The sequence below is a fragment of the Gopherus flavomarginatus genome, chromosome 1, assembly GCF_025201925.1.
Source record: "Gopherus flavomarginatus isolate rGopFla2 chromosome 1, rGopFla2.mat.asm, whole genome shotgun sequence".
Taxonomy (NCBI): domain Eukaryota; kingdom Metazoa; phylum Chordata; order Testudines; family Testudinidae; genus Gopherus; species Gopherus flavomarginatus.
This window is the reverse complement of record NC_066617.1, coordinates 26,218,252-26,222,772: the sequence shown is the minus strand read 5'-3', so window position 1 is coordinate 26,222,772 and position 4,521 is coordinate 26,218,252.

Sequence of the window (4,521 nt, the reverse complement as noted above, 5' to 3'; positions counted from 1 at the left end):
GGTTTTGAACTGTGAAACCAAAACTATCTTGTTTGTATTACCTTTGAGTTCTTACTGTCACTTCTTTACTTTGTACACAATTGCTATATGCTATTCATCTGTTATACTTACATATTGAATCTGTTTTGGAGACTCGAGTAAATTGACCATGTCAATGTAAGGCAAAACTTGCCACTGGCCATTACCTGAGCCTGCGCAATGCTGAGAGATATGCAGCATTGGGGCCTTGTATTTTGAAATAGATCCATATTACCTGTATATTTCTTGATCTGTTGTGGCAGCTTCCTTAGCCAATATAACAGCTTCTGCCTGTATTTTTATATATATATATATATATAAAAAAACCCCAAAAACCTGTACTTCTGTTCCCATCTTTTGTTTCCTTATTGCAGTGCTAATAGCTCTAATACCAAGGGAAGGAGTGAGGAGTAGGATGCCCTTTCCTATTCACTCTTAGGGAGAAGTTATTTTCTGTTAGACCACTTGAACTCATTGGAGTGGAGGGGTTTGTTACATTTTCAATACACGTAGGAAATTCTCTGCCAATCCAAATTTAGGCCACCTCAGAAGGTCAAATCTTGTTCAATCCTATTTAATTCCTTTATGGAATAGGCTGTTAATAGTTAAGATACAATTTCTGTTTTCCAAATAATGTGCAACAGTCTTCTCATATTGGCAGCAGTTCTTTCAGGTCTAAAACCAACTTGATCACTCCAACCAAATTCCATATCACTTTGTGCAACCTGGTTGTTTAACTTTCCATCACTTGTATTTTTATTAAGTATTTTTCTGATTATATATTGTACCTTTTGAATAACTTAGGTGTATTAATACTGAACAAAAAACAAGTAAACACTCACTACATGCATGTAAAGTTAAAATGAGTTCCTCTTTCAATCAAAACACCCAAATGCCCTTAAACAAATCTCTCAGGGAAAAAGATTGCCTTACTCGCTGTAACTGGACTGTATTCATAATTTAATCATACATTAATCACATGTATGGCATAATGGATTATTATTTACTTTCATATATTCATTGAGCAGGCTCTCTTATCTGGACTTTCCATTTATTAGAGAGATAGCGGCATACCATTCTCCATTATACTTCTCTAATCTTTCCTTATCTATCTGTTGTGCGTGCTTGTAGCCTTTCTATTATGAATATTTAAACAAGTCTCAAATCTATATTGCTCATTTCAATTGGATTTTTTGTTTTTGTGTATTAAACTTTCTTGTATTTTTGTTGTCTCATTAGTGCTATAAGTAGATCCTCCTCTGGTGGCTGAGTCAGTGACTGCTTAGGTTTGATGAAGGAATATTATCTTCCACTTTAAATGTAGGTATACTATAGAGACCATTATTCATGCTGGCAGTTTTGCAAAATCTTAACCTGTATCCAAGCCTCCTTTTTTTAGAAAAGTCACTGAAAAGGATTTGGTGTGGCAGCTTTAGTGATTTCTGAAGTCCTCAAATTTCCTCATCTCCTCCCCTTTTTTTTTCCTGCCCCACCCATTCACCCACACACAATTGACATATCTCACACACTCTCTCTCTCTCTCTCTCTCTCTCTCAACATATGATTCCTCTGGTACAGAAGTGCTACCTAGTAAGAGTGGATATAACCACTCCAGTGGCTCTGCTCCTATGTTTGTGAGGATAGATTTTGGCAATAACTCTTCTGCTTTGATTCTGCTTTCATGCAGGGTATTACAGGGATCTTCTTTTGTTACCCTGCCTACTGCTCAGACCAGTGTTTATCAGTTAGCTGCAACAGTACAAAATATAGTTTGTCCTTGTTTACACTTAAAGTCAAACAGTGTTTGGTACCACTTTAGCTACAGGGATTGTTGACAACTGGTGTCAGTAAGTTTTATTTGGTAGTGTAGACAAGGCCATATGGTACTAAAGTAGTTACAATTAGTGGTATTTGAGCAGAGATGCTTCCTCCCATTAAATGGGAGTGGGCTGCTGGCAAGGTGTCCTTCATGAAGGAGCCCTGCAGCCTAGAATTTACACCCTCTTTGGCCCTTGAGAACTTTGACCTGTTAACCTACAGGACACAGTGCAAGGTTCATCTTTTCTCCTCCTCAGTATTTGCCAAAGGATGGGTGAAATGACTGACTAGAATTTTTATTATTTCTGGGGTAATTTCTGGTGGAGATGCCTGGATGGGCTATTTGCTTAGCAGTGTCTGTTTTCAATTATTTTGGGGATTATTCCAATTACATGTATTACAATTATAACTTAACACCTAGAGCAATGGTTAGATACTTCATAAATCTAAATAAAAATATTTAGTTAAATCTTCATATTTGCTTTTAGCAGCCCCTTTATTTTCATACTCTCATTTTATTCTTTTAGATATCACACTTTATACACTCCCCAGGCAGCTATATAACAATATTTTATCATACAGTTTTTTCTCTGCACAAATTCTTTTATTATTTTGATGTATTGCTCAATTACACTTAAAATTGTTTAGCCTCTATTGGATCCATTTGTATTTGCCAAGTTTCAGGGCCTGCACTCCTATCAAACTATTCCTTGCAGTGCCAAACAATATTACATTAGAAAACACTGTGATGTTATAATACACCTCTACCCCGATATAACGCTGTCCTTGGGAGCCAAAAAATCATACTGTGTTATAGATGAAACCGCGTTATATCGAACTTGCTTTGATCTGCCGGAGTGCACAGCCCTGCCTCCCTGGAGCGCTGCTTTACTGCATTATACCCAAATTCATGTTATATTGGGTCACGTTATATTGGGGTAGAGGTGTATTTGGCTCTAACATAGCACACTTCATCTATAGACTCAAGGAACTTTGGAAAGGAAGAGTATTATCTCCATTTTACAGATGGGAAGCTGACTCATAGAAGTGAAGTAATTTATCTAAGGTCACACTGGGTCAGTGGCAGAGTTGAGAATAGATCACAGGTCTCCTTCATAATCAACCATCCTATCTGTGTTGTATAGAGGGTGTGAAGGGTTTTTCTTGAATTGCTTACATGTCAGATGTCTATTAGATTTCTGTATTTTACATTTGTCTGTCCCTTATATATTATCAGATATAGGTAGATTTTAAGTTTTTATTCAGATTTTAGGTCTGCTTCATTGCCCTCTTCCCACATCTGTGTGTATTTATCTTGTAATTTTGCTGAGCTTTGATACCTTTTAAACGTGGACCTCAGCAACTTAATGTAGTTATTTTAAGATACTGTAATATATTTTGTCTTCATTATTCTGTTTATACAAATGCTGTTGTGATATTTGCTGAGATTTGGAAATATTTTTCCATTAAATTTGTCACTTGAAAAAACTACACTTCACCAGGAAATATTCCATTCTTAAAACAGTTAAACTACTGTATCATTCTGATCAAAAGCTTTTGTGGAATTTGGCTATAACTTGACAAAACTAAAAGGAACTATTGTTGCATTAGGTAAATAATCTCCATTGTTCTTGTTTCTACAGTTCATCCTAGAAATGGATCATGACCCTCATTAGAAGTAGCTTTAGATTTATTCCCCTTCTGTAAAACTAACAGATTTGTGAAAATTCTTGAAACGTTTGTTCTATATATGGGTATAATTTTATCTGTCCTCTTCTACTGGTAAATTGTTAGGCATCATTGTTGGCATGCTTAAAATCTCCAAGGAGAAATGCATAATGGAAGATGGGGTGCAGGAGTGCCAGAATCTGGGTACAAGTGTTGGGGCCACTTTCACCAGAACTGTGGCCCTGACCCCTACTTCTCTTACCCACAGGGCCCTGACCCCTAGCTGGGCCAGAAGCTGAAACCTGGCAGTGGTAAGAACCGCCCAGGGAGCCCGGACCCTCCACCTGCCCTGGGCGGGAGCTGAGGTGCCCAAAAGCAGCCCCTGAACTGTGTCCCTGCCGCCTGGGGCACACCACTGCCAGTGGGACCCAGGGATGGGGGCTCCAATCTGGCCTCCTGCCCCATCCCTGGGCCCTGCAGACATGCTCTGCAGGGAGAGGAGGCCCTGCCCCAGCTGGAAGGCAGCGGGGAGACCTGGGAAGGTCATGCAATGAGCCGAGCTCCAGTGAAGCTGCTGCTGCTGCTCCTGGCCCAGCCTCTGTCACTGCCACACTCCACCTGGGCTCACTTAGTGTCTGCACCCAGCTCCCACTGACAGGCTCCCCCTGCTAGGTCCTTCCTGCTCCTGGTGACAGGCTTCCCCCACTGCCACCTGGGCTTTGTGCCCAAGGCAGCAACCATTGCTCCTCCTGTCGCCTCTGGCGTGAGGCTTGCAGTTTGGAGGGGGCAACACCCCGCTGTGCTCTTGGCAACACCAACTATGCCCAGGTCGCCACCACTCTGCACCTGCCTCAGGCTATTCCGCCCATGTTAAAAAGCAGGCAGGCATGGCCCTCCCACTTCCAAAAGCGGGGGGACATGGCCTCCCTGGCCTCTCTGGTTCTGGTGTCCCTGGGCCTCCAGAGTGTGGGGTCCCAAAATGTTCTTTGTGCCTATGGCCCCTATAAATCTTAATCC